Raw genomic sequence first — 20,496 nt, 5'->3', positions numbered from 1 at the left:
CGGAAATTTTTAAATCAAAAGATTACTGAACTATGGATCAGTCGCACTGGACCAAACGATTCAGCCTTACATTACTGGCTTCTGAGGTCACCGGACCTGACTATATGTGATTATTTCTTGTGGGGGTTTATAAAAGACTCTGTTTATGTGTCTCCGTTACCAACAACAATGAATCTACATCTACATCTACATGGATATTCTGAAAATCACATTTAAATGCCTGGCAGAGGGTTCATCGACCCACCTTCTCAATTCTCTATTATTCCAATCACGTATAGCGCGCGGAAAGAATGAACAGCCATATCTTTCCATACGAGCTCTGATTTCCCTTATTTTACCGTGGTGATCGTTCCTCCCTATGTTGGTCGGTGTTAGCAAAATATTTTCGCATTCGGAGGAGAAAGTTGGTGATTGGAATTTCGTGAGAAGATTCCGTCGCAACGAAAAACGTCTTTCTTTTAATGGTGTCCAGCGCAAATCATCTATCATTTCTGTTACACTCTCTCCCATATTTCGCGATAATACAAAACGTGCTGCCTTTCTTTGAACTTTTTCGATGTACTCCGTCAGTTCTGTCTGGTAAGGATCCCACTCCGCGCAGCAGTATTCTAAAAGAGGACGGACAAGCGTAGTGTAGGCAGTCTCCTTTGTAGGTCTGTTTCATTTTGTAAGTGTCCTGTCAATAAAACTCAGTCTTTGGTTATCCTTACCGACAACATTTTCTATGTGTTCCTCCCAATTTAAGTTGTTCGTAGTTGAAATACCTAGGTACTAAGTTGAATTTACGGCTTTTAGATTAGACTGATTTATCGTGTAACCGAAGTGTAAACTGAGACATCGCATAACAGCAGCTGTGGAAGCTGTAATCCAAAAATTGCTCGCTGCAGTGTGGGACCAATTTGATACCGCATTGACATATGCCGTCTTTTCATGGGGAGCATATTGAACACCTATCAAAAAGTATGAAAAAACACTTTTCGAGTTTCCCGTTCATCAAAAAACAAAATTCATTGTACATGTTTATTAGTTTCAGAAATACTGCGAGCACATCGCCATCTTTTCGAACCATTTCTAAACTACTGTATAACTTCTACAGAAAATTCTTACAGCTTTCATAATAAACATATCATTTGTTGCACTCCTCTACCGATCTTAATTCGAGAGATATTTAATTTTGAAACCAGGTGCTCCTTCGCTGGATATCCTGTATTTATCTGAAAACACGACTGCGTACCAGATGACGTACCGTACTGATACCACGAGAAAATGTAGACCTCGACGACTCACAAACTAAATTTGGATGCCGGCGGCTTTCAAATGGTCTGTGAGCAAGGTAGACAGAAGCGTCCAAAAAAATCTATCTGCTGTTTAAAAGTCCACAACTGGCAAACTAATTGACGGAGTTGTCTCATCTTTGGTAGTGTAATAGTTTGTAGTTCCGGCAATCGCCACACAAGCGTTGTTTTGTTTTGTCAGATGACAGTCGCCAGATAGTCAGTGTTTTGTTCTTAATTGCACCTAGTTACTCGAGTAAACATGGCTGGCGCAAGGCTTACATTTGATGTAAGGAAGTCAGTTTCGAAGTGGTATTTTAAGTACGAAAACATTAATGAAGGCTGTGTTAAAGATCTGGACGACCTGTAACAGTAACCAGTCCAGCTAACTCCCGTCGTGTGTTACAACCATTCATTCGCTCACCACAGAAGTCTGTGAGACAGTGTGCCCGTGAAACTGGAGTGAGTCGCTCAAGTGTTCGGCGAATTTTGAAGACAGCAAAGTGGAAGTGCTACATCTAACGATTGCTACACGCAATGGACGAGGACGACCCAGATCGTAGAATGGAGTACTGCGAGTAGTTTACTAAGATGGTGCGCAACGATGAAGAGTTTGCAGAGATGATTGTGTGGTCTGATGAGGCACATTTCAAACTCACTGACACAGTAAATCGGCACAACTGCATCTACTGAGCCGCCGAAAATCCTAACGTTCATGTAGACAAAGCCGTGAATTTGCCAGGAGTGAATGTGTGGTGTGGGTTGTCTTACCGGGGCTTGATTGGGCCATTCTTCTTTGACGGCACAGTTACCGATGAGATGTACCTTCAGAAGCTTCAGACGTACATTTTACCCGCCATCCGAGACTTGTTTGGAGACGGAAGAGTTTACTTTGAACTAGACGGTGCCCCAGCCCACTACCAAAATCGTGTTTGGGCGTATCTCGACGAAAATCTACCAGGAAGATGGATAGGCCGTACAGGTGCTGTGGAGTATCCACATGTTCCCCTGACGTAACTCCTCTGGACTTTTACCTGTGGGGAATACTAAAGGACGTCGTTTATCGACAAACCCCACGCACACTGGATGAACTTCTAGAATCCATCACACATTCATGTGCAAGTATCCAATTAAACACGTCGCAGCCAGTAGTTCGTGCTGCAGTTCGGCGGCATCGTTTGTGTGTGGATGTTAATGGGGACCATTTAGAACACCTAGAGTGATATCTTTAAGTTGGACTTTAAGCTATAGTTTCACCAAAAATGAGACAACTCTGTCAATTACACTACTGGCCATTAAAATTGCTACAGCAAGAAGAAATGCAGATGATAAACGGGTATTCATTTGACAAATATATTATACTAGAACTGGCATGTCATTACATTTTCACGCAATTTGGCTGCATAGCTCCTGAGAAATCAGTACCTAGAACAACCACCTCTGGCCGTAATAACGGCCTTGATACGCCTGGGAATTGAGTCAAACAGAGCTTGGATGGCGTGTACAGGTACAGCTGCCCATGCAGCTTCAACACGATACCACAGTTCATCAAGAGTATTGACTGGCGTATTGTGACGGATCAGTTGCTCGGCCACCATTCACCATACGTTTTCAATTGGTAAAATACGTGGAGAATGTGCTGGCCAGGGCAGCAGTCGAATATTTCCTGTATTCAGAAAGGCCCGCACAGGACCTGCAACATGCGGTCGTGCATTATCCTGCTGAAATATAGGGTTTCGCAGGCATCGAATGAAGGGTAGAGACACGCATCGTAAGACATCTGAAATGTAACGTCCACTGTTCAAAGTGCCGTCATTACGAACAAGAAGTGACCGAGACGTGTAACCAGTGGCACCCCATACCATCCCGCCGGGTGATACGCCAGTATGGCGATGACGAATACACGCTTCCAATGTGCGTTCACCGCGATGTCGCCAAACAGGGATGCGACCATCATGATGCTGTAAACAAAAACTGAATTCAACCGAAAAAATGACGTTTTGCCATTCGTGCAGCCAGGTTCGTCGTTGAGTACACCATCGCAGGCGCTCCTGTCTGTGATGCAGCGTCAAGGGTAACCGTAGCCATGGTCTCCGAGCTGATAGTCATGCTGCTGCAAACGTCGTCGAACTGTTCGTGCAGATGGTTGTTGTCTTGCAAACGACCCCATCTGTTGACTCAGGGATCGAGACGTGGCTGCACGATCCGTTGCAGCCATGCGGAAAAGATGCCTTTCGTCTCGACTGCTAGTGATACGAGACCGTTGGGATCCAGCACCGCGTTCCGTATTACCCTCCTGAAACCACCGATTCCATATTCTGCTAACAGTCATTGGATCTCGACCAACGCGAGCAGCAGTGTCGTGATACGATAAACCGCAATCGCGATAGGCTACAATCCGACCTTTATCAAAGTCGGAAACGTGATGGTACGCATTTCTCCTCCTTACACGAGGCATCTCAACAACGTTTCACCAGGCAACGCCGGTGCACTGCTGTTTGTGTATGAGAAACCGGTTGGAAGCTTTCCTCATGTCAGCAGGTTTTAGGTGTCACCACCGACGCCAACCTTGTGTGAATGCTGTGAAAAGCTAATCATTTGCATATGACAGCATCTTCTTCCTGTCAGTTAAATTTCGCGTCTGTAGCAAACATCTTCGTGGTGTAGCAATTTTAATGGCCAGTAGTGTAGTTTGCAAGTTATGGACTTTCAAACAGTGGATGCATTTTTTTGGACCCCTCTGTATTTTTCATAACGGTGGATTAAAACAGGAACAGTGATGGGGAGGCGAAACCTCTCCTTCCTAGCACATCAACGCCATCTATATTTCTAACTGCAAAGCATGCTGCATTTACGCTCTCCTTTCACGTCCCTATCAATGGACTTTGCATATGACCCGCCAAAACAGTACTGTTTCCCGACAGAAGCAATTTTGGCCTGTTTGCAGACAACGCTTAGAGAGAACCACGCAACACACAGACGCTGCATTTTCAGTCGTCTTAGCCAGGCACCATTTCTGGCCGGCGAGAGAGCAGCTTCCCTAATGACCCGCTGCGCGGCGCGAGTGATTAATGATTGTTGCGTGTTGCCGCGCGATTGGTCCATCTGCTAGACAGCTGACCACTCCCAGCGTGCCGCGCCGGGGCCCGGACCAATCGGAGAACCGAAAAAACCGTTCCAAGGAGTCCGTCTGGTTCCAGACTCTCTCTCCCACACACTCGCACATACACACACACACAAGAGTGTGTTTGGGCTCGCATGTTGCCCGGACCGACGTCCATTTGTTATCGGCGATCCCCGACCGGCAAAGACGCGGATCGCGTGCGCCTCTGAGCCACAAACGGGGCCCATTCTCTAGGCCGCGTGGTGTTTTCTTTCTCCCGTGCCCGGGCCCGTAATTGCCACGAAATGCAGCGGTGACTGATTCCAGATGTCTCGCGCGCGGCTGCCGGCCTACCCATCTTGCTGTGGCGATACCGGCGTTCGGTAGCCGCGCTCCTTGTTAGCGGGTTGTTAATCGACGGCTACCTGGAGCCAGGCCGGACGAGAGCGAGAAATTGGACTCTTGTCATAGCACGCTCACCCCCACATACGTACACTTTGCTAATGGCGATGAATTAATGTACGAGGCTGAGTCCCTCTAGAAGGCTGTCAACCTGCGAATGACTGCACAGGACACATGTCATTAGTAAAGACTGTCAGTTGCACAGAAGATAGTGTGACGACGCTCATGTGTGACGCAGGAGCTAATTTTTAATTTAATTTCTTTTTTGTTGACTTTAGGTTACAACGACCGTACAGCCAACAACGCTTATGAAGTGCCAAACAAACATAGTCGCTAAAAAGCGAAATAGCACACCATTACGAAGTTAGTTGACGTTGTAATTCTGTCAGAGTCAGCAAAGGACCCGGAAGAGCAGTTGAACGGAATGGACAGTGTCTTGAAAGGAGGATATGACATGATCATCAACAAAAGCAAAACGAGGATAATGGAATGTAGTCGATTTAAGTTGGGTGATGCTGAGGGAGTTAGATTAGGAAATGAGACACTTAAAGTAGTAAAGGAGTTTTACTATTTGGGTAGCAAACTAACTGATGATGGTCGAAGTAGAGAGGATACAAAATGTAGACTGGCAATGGCAAGGAAAGCGTTTCTGAAGAAGAGAAATTTATTAACGTCGAGTATAGATTTAAGTGTCTGGAAGTCGTTTCTGAAAGTATTTGTATGGAGTGTAGCCATGAATGGAAGTGAAATATGGACGATAAATAGTTTGGACAAGAAGAGAATAGAAGCTTTCGAAATGTGGTGCTACAGAAGAGTGCTGAAGATTAGATGGGTAGTTCACATAACTAATGAGAAGGTATTGAATAGAACTGGGGAGGAGTTTGTGGCTCAACTTGACTAGAAGAAGTGATCGGTTGGTAGGTCATCTTCTGAGGCATCAAGGGATCACCAATCTAGTATTGGAGGGCAGCGTGGAGGGTAAAAATTGTAGAGGGAGACCAAGAGATGAATACACTAAGCAGATTCAGAAGGATGTAGGTTGCAGCAGGTATTAGGAGATGAAGAAACTTGCTCAGGATAGAGTAGCATGGAGAGCTGCATCGAACCAGTCTCTGGACTGGAGACCACAACAACAACAACATACGAAGTTAGCATACAAACACACTCCTAAAGTACACTGACAGCCAAAGAAACTGGTATACCTGCCTCATATCGTGTAGGTGCACCCTCCCCCCCCCCCCCCCCCCCCCACCCCCAAGCACAGGCTGAAGGGCTGCAACACGGCATGGAATGGACTCGACTGATGTCTGAAGCAGTCCTGACGGGGTGGGGGGGGGGGGGAGGAGAGGGGAGAGAGTCACCGTGAATCCTGGAAGGCTGTCCTAAAATCCGTAAGGGTCGGAGGGGGTGGAGATCTCTTCTCAACAGCATGATGCAACAGACATGTTGAATAATGTTCATTTCTGACGAGTTTGGTGGCTAGAAGAGTGTTCCTGAAGCCAGTCTGCAGCAATTTTGGACGTGTGCGGTGCCACATTCTAATGCTAGAATTGCCCAAGTCCGTCCGAATGCACAACGGACATGAATGGTTGTAGGTTATCAGACAGGATGCTTACGTACGTGTGTCACCTGTCAGTGTCGTATCTAGACGTATGTGGGTCCTATATCACTCCAACTGCACACGTACCATACCGTTACAGAGCCTCAATAAGCTTCACAGACCCATGCAGCGTCCATGGATCCATGAGGTTGTCTCCATATCCAACATGTTTCCAGTTAAGAAATGGGTCAAATGGCTCTGAGCACTATGGGACTTAACATCTGAGGTCATCAGTCCACTAGAACTCCATATCCAACATGTTTCCAGTTAAGAAATGGGTCAAATGGCTCTGAGCACTATGGGGCTTAACATCTGAGGTCATCGGTCCACTAGAACTCCATATCCAACATGTTTCCAGTTAAGAAATGGGTCAAATGGCTCTGAGCACTATGGGACTTAACATCTGACGTCATCAGTCCACTAGTCCACCTAACTAACCTAAGGACGTCACACACATCCATGCCCGAGGCAGAATTCGACGCTCCGACCTTAGCGGTCGCGTGGTTCCAGACTGAAGCGCCTAAAATCGCTCATCTACAGCGGCCGGCATGTTTCCAGTGATCAACCGTGTAATGTCAGTGCTGACGGGGCCAGGAGTAGTGTAAAGCTTTGTGTCGTGCGGAGATCAATGGTACATATCGATGATGCTTCGTTCAGTGGTTGACGGCCTGGCATTGATATAAGCACCAATTTGCGGAAGGGTTGCACTTATGTGACGTTGAGCGATTCTCTTCAGTCGTCATTGGTCCTGTTCTTTCAGGATCATTTTCTGCCCGCTGTGATGTCGGAGATCAGATATTTTACTGGATTCCTGATATTCACGGTACACTCGTGAAATACTCGTATGGGAAAATCCCCACATCATCAATACCTGGAGATGCTGTGTCCCATTGCTCGTTCACCGACTGTAACACCACGTTCAAACTCACTTAAGGTTTGATAGCCTGTCATTGTAGCAACAGTAATCGATCTAACAACTGCACCAGACACTTGTTGTCTCATATAGGCGTTTCAAACCGCAGCGCCGTATTCTACCTGTTTACACATCTCTGTGTTTGAATGCAAATGGTTCAAATTTCTCTGAGCACTGTGCGACTTAACATCTGGGATCATCAGTCCCCTGGACTTAGAACTACTTAAACCTAACTAACCTAAGGACATCACACACATCCATGCCCGAGGCAGGATTCGAACCTGCGACCATAGCAGCAGCGCGGTTCCGGACAGAAGCGCCTAGAACCGCTCGGCCTACACCAGTTACTTTGGCCCTTCAGTGTAAAACAAAAGCGCAACCTGACAAACACCAGACAGCCGGCGACAGTGATGACAATGACACTGGAGCAGAACTACAAACAGCGCTGTACAACAACATTATCACAAACATGCCTATCCTCTCATAGTAAAAGAGAAGACATGAAAAGGCAAACACGGTACAATAAGTACAAGAATATTTGAAGAGCAAAACTGCAGATATCTTCATGTAATACAGGCAGACGTACTTTCTCAAAATGACAAAAAGGATACAAGCAACTGTATCTCCAATAGCGCGAGTAGAAGAGTGGCATAAAATGCATAAAAGAGCAATAATGAAAGTTTAATGTACAAATGGTGGTCTGCACGAAAATTAAAACACACAATTACGTTTTCGTTTACGAACCGGTCTGATGCCACGTGCAAATGAAGACCTCGGCAACTCATTAATTAAGGGGCTCCGGAAAGGCTCAAAATCATGAAAAGTTCAATTTTTACTTTTTTGCGTTTTCTGAATCTGCAGACTATTACCTTTTAATAGATATATAATTTATTCAATTCCGAACACTACAACTATTTTTAAATTTTTTTTGAAATGTGTTCTACATGGGCGTGACCCACTGTGGCGCTGTTAAACTGCTGTCAAATGGTGTTATTATTAACGTCCTTGTTCATCAGGTACATTTTAGTGATGTGAGATAAAGTATGTGTTGTGGCTAACCTGCGATGGTTCAATATATATCGCTGGTGTGATTGTCGATTGTTTCATGTTTATTCACTCTGTCGTTATCTCGAAAATATTCGTAATTAATTCTGTTTCTTGAGTCTCTGTTTTTTTGAAGTATAATAATGAGTAAAAATAAAGTTATTAGAAATCCTCTGAAGGCTTTTAAGAAAAGGAGAAATGTTGGAAAGCCAACGGTATGTGTTATTACTGTAAACAATAAAGATGATAACCAAGTGAGTGAACCTAACCTCTCAAGTACACCTGCCCATAGCAGTCAAAGTGGGAAAGAAAATACTTCATAGAAGAAGCTTGGTTCAATGAGTGAAAACTATGAATGTTTTATGGGCGAATCGGATGTGAATGAAATATTTGATATGTCGGTTCTCAAAGGAATTTTTTCAAACTGTGTAAGATGTATTGATTGTAGTGAAGTTGGTCTGGAACTCTCCATAATAAAGCACGTAGGACTTGCTAGTGAAATACAACTGAAATGTGATAAGTGTTCATACATGACCACCTTTTGGAACAGTGTCGCAGTAACTGCAACTGAAGAAAATGGTAGCAAAATCTACGAACACAACAACGAGCGATGCTTGCTGTAGACAAGGAACGCCTTCGGGCTGCAGATAGGGCTGTAAAGAGTCTAGAAATACAAGCAAGAGTAAACAGGGGGAGGAACAAGAGGAAGCTGGAGGAGGAGTTTGCAGAGGATGAAGATAATCCATCCTATGGACCTGGAATGCACTAAAAAGTTAATCCAATCTTTGTCGCTCGATTCCCAAAACTTTTATTTTCTCATACTAATTACATGTTTTCTAAGGATCTTCCAAACATATTTGTTTCAAACTTTCAGTAAATGTTACACAGTACCTTCTGCATAATTTAACACAGCCTTTTTCCAAAAAAACTGTATATTTTTGAATATATAAATAAAAAATTGCAAAAAAATGTTGTGAATTTTCATTAAAATTGAAAAAAATCATCTTTAATAACTGAAATAAAATTTTGTAAAATCCCTGTGTTAAGTTGTAGCCCACATTCCAATAAATAATCTGTAAAAAGTTCAACTTCCTACCTCAAATACTTTGTGAGGAAAGATGTAATTTATAAGCTTTATTTTAACATTGCAAGTATAGGGCGTTCCGGAGCCCCTTAAATTAGGTTGCCGATGGCTTTCAGATAGTCTGTTAGCAATCTGGAATTATCAGAACGGTGGAGAAAAACAGGAAAAATCGTGGGGAGAGGAAACCTCTCGCAGCCAGTCCGCCCCCGGTAGCAGAGTGGTAGCCGGCATGGTAGCTCAGCATGTTCGGTCAGAGGGCTGCGTGCTGTCTGTAATAAAAAAAACTGAGTTAACAGATCATCGAACAACCTGAACGAGTATCAGCGGACGTCCACCACGAACAAAGTGAACGAACAATACATAACAAAATGAGATTGAAAATAAAAAAGTGGTCAGCGGGGTGGATTGTCAATCCAAAGAGCCTGGGTTCGATTCCCGGCTGGGTCGGAGATTTTCTCCGCTCAGGGACTGGGTGTTGTGTTGTCCTAATCATCATCATTTCATCCCCATCGACGCGCAAGTCGCCGAAGTGGTGTCAAATCGAAAGACTTGCACCCGGCGAACGGTCTACCCGACGGGAGGCCCTCGTCACACGACATTATTATTTATTATTATCTCGCAGCCAGTTTGTTATAAAGTCTTATTGTGCAGTCGTGTACTTGGAACATGCCCAAATGATGTGTGGTTAAGGGGCTCCGGAAAGGCTCAAAATCATGAAAAGTTCAATTTTTACTTTTTTGCGTTTTCTGAATCTGCAGACTATTACCTTTTAATAGATATATAATTTATTCAATTCCGAACACTACAACTATTTTTAAATTTTTTTTGAAATGTGTTCTACATGGGCGTGACCCACTGTGGCGCTGTTAAACTGCTGTCAAATGGTGTTATTATTAACGTCCGTGTTCATCAGGTACATTTTAGTGATGTGAGATAAAGTATGGAGGTGATAAAACCTATTTTCAGAGACTTAGGAGCACCTGAACTGTTGAAAAAGTGTATTCACGGAAAAACTCAAAACCCCAATGAAAGTGTAAATAGTGTTATATGGTCGAGAACCCCAAGACTGTATTTGTTGGAATAGAAACACTTCACTTTGGTGTGTATGATGCTGTTGCGACTTTCAATGATGGCAACATTGTAAGGTGCAAGGTATTTAGAAATATGGGAATGAAGATAGGTTCTAACATGGTATGAGCGATGCTTGCTTTAGACAAGGAACGCCTTCGGGCTGCAGACAGGGCTGTAAAGAGTCTAGAAATACAAGCAAGAGTAAACAGGAGGAGGAACAAGAGGAAGCTGGAGGAGGAGTTTGCAGAGGATGAAGATAATCCATCCTGTGGACCTGGAATGCACTAAAAAGTTAATCCAATCTTTGTCGCTCGATTCCCAAAACTTTTATTTTCTCATACTAATTACATGTTTTCTAAGGATCTTCCAAACATATTTGTTTCAAACTTTCAGTAAATGTTACACAGTACCTTCTGCATAATTTAACATAGCCTTTTTTCAAAAAAAAACTGTATATTTTTGAATATATAAATAAAAAATTGCAAAAAAATGTTGTGAATTTTCATTACAATTGAAAAAAAATCATCTTTAATAACTGAACTAAAATTTTGTAAAATCCCTGTGTTAAGTTGTAGCCCACATTCCAATAAATAATCTGTAAAAAGTTCAACTTCCTACCTCAAATACTTTGTGAGGAAAGATGTAATTTATAAGCGTTATTTTAACATTGCTAGTATAGGGCGTTCCGAAGCCCCTTAAGGGCCACTACTGCCTTTGTGTCCTTACCGCAGTGTCCAGACGTGAAAATCTTGTTCAACCGATACCGTTGTTGGGGGGAAGGGTGGGTGGTCACACGCGTCCCAGCCTTATGCGAATGATAGAAGTGACGTGACGTCTACGAAGCTGCACCGACGCGAACCACGATCGAGAAGAGACGTTCGGTTGTATTGCCACTGGGTGACTTCCATTAGAGCGCTGAAGACATGGCAGTCACAGTTCAACGCGTGTTAAGCAGCCTTCCATAGCGTCGAGGTGAGCTCTGTGTAAGGGATTGGTGTTGCGTCGCAGGACTTAAATTCAAATTCCAGAGTAAGAATGAATTTGCTCAGAAATCTTCAGCGATATTTTAACATCATCATGATACACGATATATGATGGTCTATAGAGACACTCGGGCAGTACTCCAGAATGTCTCATTAATGTCCTATATGAGGTCTCCTTTCCATAAGAACCACACTTTCCTAGCATTCTCCCAATGAACCAACGTCGACCATTCGCCTTCCCTACCACAATCGTCGCATGCGCGCTCCAGTACTACGAGCAGACAGATAGAGTTGTGATGGGAAGCCCGTTGTCACCTGTTATTGCCAATTCGTTTATGGAAGATTTAGAGGAACATGCCTTGGAGTTGGCGACTTTGAAAACTGCGTGTTTTTCAGGTATGTAGACGATACTTTGAAACGTCCCCTTTGAAAAATTAAGCATGACTGTGCTGGTAAACTTCCACGTTATTTGATTTTCAAACAGCTGAGCAGAACTCAACGTACTCAGCCAGCTTTCTCTTTACTTATTCTGATCATCACTAAACTGAAACACAATATTTTAGCGCCACGCAATCTGACTTTCAGTAATCCCTACAAAAGAATCGGCCGGACTAACAGTAACCTATACCTTTCATGAATCACTTACCTCACAAAAATCTTCGTTAGTCGAGCTACTGCAATACAGCGAGCTAAATAAAAGATTCTAACTACTGAAGGCACTGACTACTGATAGGCATAGCGAATGAAAGATTTTCATAGAGAACAAACAATGTATTTACCTCAATAGTGTTCAAAAGTCATAATGTATATTGTGACATCCGACTAAACAAATTTCCTTTTTCTGACAGACACACGTTCAGATCGTCCGCTCAAAACTCTGGCCTCTCTCCCCCCACATCCACCACTGCTGGCGGCTCACCTCCAACTGCACAACGCTACGCGCTGTTCACATTCAACTGCCCAACACTACACACGCGAATATTCCAACAATGCCAGCCATCCACAGACTGCACACAGCACAGTCAGTGATTTTCATACAGAGCGCTATGTGGCGTTACCAACATAAAAACCTAAACAGCCTACTTACAACTTTTGTTGTTTGGTCTCATGGCTCTGAGAATATGAATGACTTTTTGGGACAGCTGAATTCAATCCACGCGAACATTCGTTTCAAGATGGAGGTGGGAAAGGATGGCTATGATCTCTTCCTTGATGAGCTGGTAAGCATCAAAGTGGATGGTACGCTGCGAAATGCTGTTTACAGTAAGCCTATTCAGACTGACTTGTATCTGCAGGCTGATAATTGTCACAATCCGCCTCAACGTGAAGGGGTACTTCATACTTCGGTTCAAAGACCCAAGTCATCTCGGAACTTTAGAGTTTGTCAGCTGTTAACACACCTCGAAGTCGCCTTTCATCAGAATGGTTGTAGTGGAAGAGGGGTCAGACGAGAGTAGTGCTTTCGACCATCTGTGCATCAGGTGAGTGGTGATAGCGAGATTGCACCAAACTCTAGCGCTATTTTGTCTTGCGCAAGGAGCATTTCGAACACGACTGGTTGTATTTTGCGACAGTATGATACGAGTATGAAGTGTTTCTTGACTACCAGCTAAAACCAGGGTTCTTTTACGTTCTCTAATGAATGCCTGGTTTGCGTAAAGCGGGTGTCTACTGCATTCCTTGCAGCTGTGACATCCCATATATTGGTCAGACTATCAAAACTGTGGAGGACCGGTGTACTAAGCGTAAGCGACACACACGCTTACGACAGCCGAGCAAATCTGCCATTGCAGAACACTGTCTTGACACTGGGCGTCCTATCTATGTAACAACACGGCGATTCTGGCATAGACTTTCAGTTGTTGGGACGATATCAATAAGGAAATTGTAGAAATTAAATTAGCAAGTAAATTTGTAAATAAGGATTATAGATCTTGTTTAAATTCTGCATGGAAACCTGCTCTCTCACGAGTAAAAAAAGAAAAAAAAAACCAAAGGGACTGAGTTTATGCTACCTAAGCCATTGGTTATTAATTTCACTATCGATAACTTCTGATGTCGGTCATCTTTGGTTTGTGATGGTGCTAGTGTTTCCATCTGTGTGTGTGTGTGTGTGTGTGTGTGTGTGTGTGTGTGTTATCTTTACGCTGTGTTAACTGATGTACTATGTTCGCTTACGTGCTGCAGATTTGCCTCGAAAATGGTGGGATGTGCTGTCGAAATATCGGCGTTTGTCGACGATGTCACCCGGCGGCATTCGCGTAAGTTAATGGAACATTGTACGAGGGCTGCTCGGAAAGTAAGGTCCGGTCGGTTGCGAAATGAAAACCACAGTGAAAATCAAAAACTTTTTATCCGCGGCTGTTAGACAAACCTTCCAGCTACCTCTCTAAATAGTCGCCGCTCCTACTTAAAGATCTGTCATGGCGTTGTGCTAACTTTACAGTACCCTCGTTACCCTGTGCTTTCCGCCAATTTGATGGTCTGCCTTTCATAGTTTGTGCCAAAATGTTGTCTTCGTAGCCAGCAGTTCATGCGAGCAAAGATGAACAATGGACGGAGCCAAATAAGGGCTGTATAGTGTGGGTGATGAAAACCCTTCCCATCGAAAACGCTGCAGGAGCATCATCATTCAAATGGTTCAAATGGCTCTGAGCACTATGGAACTTAACTGCTGAGGTCATCTGTCCCCTAGAACTTAGGACTACTTAAACCTAACTAACCTAAGGACATCACACACATCCATGCCCGAGGCAGGATTCGAACCTGCTACCGTAGCGGTCGCGCGGTTCCAGACTGTAGCGCCTAGAACCGCTCGGCCACAACGGACGGCGAGCATCATCATTGCTCTGCAGAATACGGCGGAGAATTGTCTTGAAAGAAACGCATGACATTTATATTATGTGGCCTGCATAGCTTCAGGCGAAATCTCTCACCAGATCCAAATACTTGACCGGAGACACTTGTTTTAGGCATTTCTTCGTGATCACTTTGCACTCGCAACTGAAAAGAGCGATGTCAAGCGATCGGCAGGCACACTAAAGACACTGCCCAACACATCTGTGCAAAGTTCCATCGGATTTTCACAGTGGTTTCCATTACGTGTCACTAAGGGCTCACAATCTTCTCATAGTTCTTTACATTCATCCGGTTTCGCGAGAACTTCGTCTTTCTCCCAAGGATTCCCATTTAAGATCCCCAATCATTTCTGTTTAGTTTTCGTAACCCTATTACGATCCCAGGAGCGCGTCTCTTTATCTATTCGATCGATGTCTCTTGTTATGTCTACCTAATAAGGACTCAAAAACTACAAAATTGGTTCAAATGGCTCTGAGCAGTATGGAACTTAACTTCTGAGGTCATCAGTCCTCTAGAACTTAGAACTACTTAAACACAACTAACCTAAGGACATAACGCACATCCATGCCCCAGGCAGGATTCGAACCTGCGACCGTAAAGGTCGCGCGGTTCCAGACTGAAGCGTCTAGAACTGCTCGGCCACAGCGGCCGGCAAAAAACTACAACAGTATAATTGGAAACACTAGCGTAACTTATGTGATATCTTCCAGAAGTGCTTACAATTATTTTTTAGAAGCTTTCTCTGATACTGACTATAAGCAAGAACGTTCACTTTGCAGTGGTCAGCAGATGTAGATATTGGACGAGGTACCGACGGAATTAAAGCTGTGAGGACGGGGCATGAGTCGTGCTTGGGTAGCTCAGATGGTAGAGCACTTGCCCGCGAAATACGAAGCTCCCGAGTTCGAGTCTCGGTCTGGCACACAGTTTTAATCTGCCAGGGAGTTTCATAGCAGCGCACACCCCGCTGTAGAGTGAAAATTTCATTTCAGATGTAGATATTGATTCACACGTACCTTTCTCGTTTCCCACCGTTAATGTCTTTGACTTAGCACAGAGATACAGATCCTGTACGTTGTATGCCAAACAGTCTGACGAATCCTTCAGTAACGAACTCCAGGAGCACCATTCCGATCGCCGGCCGGAGTGGCCGAGCGGTTCTAGGCGCTACAGTCTGGAACCGCGCGACCGCTACGGTCGCAGGTTCGAATCCTGATCGGGCGTGGATGTGTGTGATGTCCGTAGGTTAGTTAGGTTTAAGTAGTTCTAAGTTCTAGAGGACTGATGACCTCAGACGTTAAGTCCCATACTGTTCAGAGACATTTTTTTGAACCATTCCGATCGCCTGATACTGTACTACATTTTGGTCGTATTTCTTCGCAGCCGCCATAAGGGCAGCCTTATTGAAACCGTGACGGATGCCGCTGACGAGTGAAGTGTAAAACCCTAACAACAACAACAACAATAACAGGACGGCTAGCGCCCACGTGTGTCGCCTCTTGTCTCTGCCCAGACATCGACTGGCGACACAAGCGCTTATTATGGTTCGCGCCTCGGTCCTCTTGTTTACTCGCCCCGGGAACAAAAGAGCAGCGCCCGTCACACGTGGAGGGCCGGACGGAACAGTTGACAGTCTGCGCGAGCCGCCGCCCTGATTATTTTCGTGCATTTCGCCCGGGTGCGCGCTTGTCCGATCAAATAAACGCCCCGCCGCAGCCGCTGTACAAACTTTCTCACGTGTACTCACACGGCTACATCGCTGTCACTTCACAAGTCGGTCACAAGAAGCGTGTGTTGTAGATACGGGAACAATACAAGTAAACACATCTCGGCGGCAGAGGAAGTCGCCTGGGGAACCAATATGGTGAAAAAGTCATGTGTCCGTGATCTGACTTTTCGCCAACAATATACGCCCAACGGTGAATTCCGAAGCAAAATTCTACGCTGGAAAAGTCCGTAGACGTCATGAAATTAACAGTATAGCAAATTTTTCTAATAAAGGGTAAATCATGAAAGGAAGGCGTAGTTGAATGTGACAGTGAAGCGTATAATATTTTTTTTTTTTTTCGGGGCAATCGGCACTCGATTCTCCTCTCACAGAGTCATTCAAAGGAAATATGTCAGTAGCGCGTAAATAGGCAGATGATGCACCTGCCGTGTACAGACTAGGCTGTCTATCGTTTCACTGCAGGGAGTACAGACAGGCAGTCGCGCAATGCAATTCTGAACACGTTTTCTAAAAACTGTCTTGAGCAGCTAGTTCGGCAACCGACACGAAATGGAAATATCGCAAAACTTGCAGTTACAGCCGGACGGTGTGGCCGAGCAGTTCTAGGCACTACAGTCTGGAACCGCGCGACCGCTACGGTGGCAGGTTCGAATCCTGCCTCGGGCATGGGTGTGTGTGATGTCCTTAGGTTAGTTAGGTTTAAGTCGTTCTAAGTTCTAGGGGACTGATGACCTCAGAAGTTAAGTCCCATAGTGCTCAGAGTCATTTGAACCATTTCTTACAAATAGGCCAGAAGTTGTCGACAACGTCTGCATAGAAACGGTGATAGTTCTCTTTAAATAATAAAAATATGACTGACATACTCTGTTTTGAATAATGAGAGCTGTGCAGAAGTAATAATGAATCGTAATAGAAAAAAAAAATGTGTGTGTGAAATCTTATCGGACGACTTAACTGCTAAGGTCATTAGTTCCTAAGCTTACACACCACTTAACCTAAAGTATCCTAAGGACAAACACACACACCCATGCCCGTGGGAGGACTCGAACCTTCGCCGGGACCAGCCGCACAGTCCATGACTGCAGCGCCTGAGACCGCTCGGCTAATCCCGCGCGGCCGTAATAGAAAATTGAACTGTTGTAATGAGAAGGCAAGCCTTTGAAACTGGTAAATTTTGCAAGAATTTTGAACAGTATGAACTGCCTGAATAATGAACGTTGACACTTTCGTGTTATGGCGCAATAGGGATGAGAGTGTCACTGATATGATACGCGAGTTGGGATAGCAATCACTGAAACGAAGGCGGTTTTCTTTGCGGCGGGATGTATTTACGAAATTTCAATCGCCAACTTTCTCTTCCGAATGCGAAAATGTTTTGTTGACACCCACCTACGCAGGGAGAAATGATCATAATAATAAAACAAGAGAAATCAGAGCTCGAACGGAAAGATTTAGGTGTTCCTTTTTCCCATGCGCCATTTTTAAAGTGGTATGGTAGAGAAGTGGTATGAAAATGGTTCGATGAACCCTCTGCCAGGCATCTAAGTGTGAATTGCAGAGTAACCGTGTAGATGTAGATATAGAAAACCTACGATAATTAGTTTTGCAAAACTGATCCCAGATACCAGAACTGAAACTGATACACAACACAGAAAAATCTAAGTGCCCCTGAATGACGTATAAGTTGGCCCTGGCTGAATAAAAAAAAAAATCAAATTATTTAGTCCTTGCCTCTATTCTGCGCAGATCTGGACAACTCGTTGCAGTACTGCTCTGTTTTCCGCGCCGCCACGGTGAAGCTGCAAATTACTATGTTTACACAGAGACACTCGTGAGGTGCAATGAGTTCTCCGTTAGTTGCAAATCGAAGTATTTTCAGAACGCACTTGGTTCATTATATACTTTTGAAAAAAAAACGTGGTCAATCAAAAGTTGTAAGAGAAAGGTAGGTGAAAAATGGCGCTGCAATAATAAAAGAATGTAAAAGTGTGTCAACTTGAAATTCCTCTTCACGTAAATAAAAGATTCCGCTACACTTCCTCCTCCTCAGATTAGTTGCCATTACATAATCATCTTAATTAAACTCATCGATAAACTGAGACTTTACATTTGAAACATAACATCATAGCTGCTTCCTCGCTTTAACACAGCTAACCAATATCTGCTCCTGCGCCTATGCGTACACCAAAGATGATAACCTAGCCCTGCGATATAGCGTACAACATCGCTTCTCGCTCACGAGTAACAGCTCGAAGGCAAAGATATGATATTGTTGTACAATCGATTAAAACTCAAATGACGCCTGTCAACGGGGATTAGCCATCATAATGTCATTATAGGAACCATGGTTACGAAAGTTAATAAATCGGTTAAAAAGGCTAGAAGGTTGTTTCTGCTAGGGAGAGCAGATAAGCAGTTTTTAGCGTCTCACTTAGACAATGAACTGACGTCATCTACTTCCAGTGCGATGGACGAAGAGAAATTGTGGGCAAAGTTTAAACAGGCTGTGAATCGGGGTCTGAAGGTCATGTCCCTAGTAAGTGGATTAAGAACAGAAAAGGCCCACCATGGTTTGATAACGAGATCCGGAAAATGCTGAAGAATCAGAAGCTATTGTACTCTCGGTTCAAAAGAGAAGGCGCAAATAATGACAAGCAAAGGCTAGTAGAGCATCATGCGTCTGTGAAAAGATCCACTTGCGAAGTGTGCAGCAATTACCACCGTCATTCCTTAGCAAAAGATCTGGCAGTGAACCAGGAAAAATTCAGGTCCTTTTCAGAATCGTTAAGTGGGTATAATCCCTCCATCCAGTCACTTATTGACCAGTCTGATGTGGCAATTGAAGAAGATAGCAAACCTAAAGCCGAAGTTTTAAATTTCACGTTCAAGAAATCGTTCATGCAGGAGAAACATACACAGATACGGTCGGTTGACCATTGAACAGGCTCTCATACGGACGAAATAGTAATAAGCATTCCCGGAGTAGAAAAACAACTGAAAGTTTCAAAGAGTGCTCTACAGCATTTATCGCTAATCTCTCGTCCAGCGCGAAGTCCCAAGCGACTGAAAAGAAAGAGAGGTGACACCTGTATAGATGAAGGTAAAAAGAACAGACTCGCAAAATTACAGACCAATATTCAGCAGAATTCTTAAACTCATTCTCAGTTCGAATACAGATACAACAGTATCACCACGAGCGCCCCAGGGAAGTGTGATAGGACCGCTATAATTCACCTGTGGAAGATGGTTCGATGTGCCCTCTGCCAGCCACTTGAATGTGATTTGCAGAGTATCCATGTAGATGTAGATGTAGATTATGATGATCGTTTCTCCCTATGTACGTCGGCGTCATAAAAATATTTTCGCATTCGAAGGAGAAAATTGGCGACTGAAATTAGTCTAATCTCGAACAGCTCGTAGAAAAAACGAACTCCTATAGCTTTCCATACGAACTCTGATTTCCCTTATTTTATGATTGGAAGGAACACATAGAGAATGTTGTGGTGAAGGCAAACCAAAGACTGCGTTTTATTGGCAGGACACTTAGAAAATGTAACAGATCTACTAAAGAGACTGCCTACATTACGCTTGTCCGTCTTCTTTTAGAAAATTGCTGCGCGGTGTGGGATCCTTACCAGATAGGACTGACGGAGTACATCGAAAAAGTTCAAAGAAAGGCAGCACGTTTTGTATTATCGCGAAATTTGGGAGAGAGTCTCACAGAAATGACACAAGATTTGGGCTGGAAATCATTAAAAGAAAGGTGTTTTTCGTTGCGACGGAATCTTCTCACGAAATTCCAATCACCAACTTTCTCCTTCGAATGCGAAAATATTTTGTTGACAGTTGACACCGACCTGCATAGGGAGAAACGATCACCACGATAAAATAAGGGAAATCAGAGCTCGTACGGAAATATATAGGTGTTCATTCTTTCCGCACGCTAAACGAAATTGGAATAATAGAGAATTTGGAAGGTGGTTAGATGAGCCCTCTGCCAGGCACGTGAATGTGATTTGAAGAGTATCCATGTAGATGTAGATGTAGATTATGATGATCGTTTCTCCCTATGTACGTCGGCGTCATAAAAATATTTTCGCATTCGAAGGAGAAAATTGGCGACTGAAATTATTCTAATCTCGAATAGCTCGTAGAAAAAACGAACTCCTATAGCTTTCCATTCGAACTCTGATTTCCCTTATTTTATTATTGGAAGGAACACATAGAGAATGTTGTGGTGAAGGCAAACCAAAGACTGCGTTTTATTGGCAGGACACTTAGAAAATGTAACAGATCTACTAAAGAGACTGCCTACATTACGCTTGTCCGTCTTCTTTTAGAAAATTGCTGCGCGGTGTGGGATCCTTACCAGACAGGACTGACGGAGTACATCGAAAAAGTTCAAAGAAAGGCAGCACGTTTTGTATTATCGCG

The sequence above is a fragment of the Schistocerca serialis genome, chromosome 12, assembly GCF_023864345.2.
Source record: "Schistocerca serialis cubense isolate TAMUIC-IGC-003099 chromosome 12, iqSchSeri2.2, whole genome shotgun sequence".
Taxonomy (NCBI): Eukaryota; Metazoa; Arthropoda; class Insecta; order Orthoptera; family Acrididae; genus Schistocerca; species Schistocerca serialis.
The sequence above is the reverse complement of the archived record's forward strand: the minus strand, read 5'-3'. Positions refer to the sequence as shown.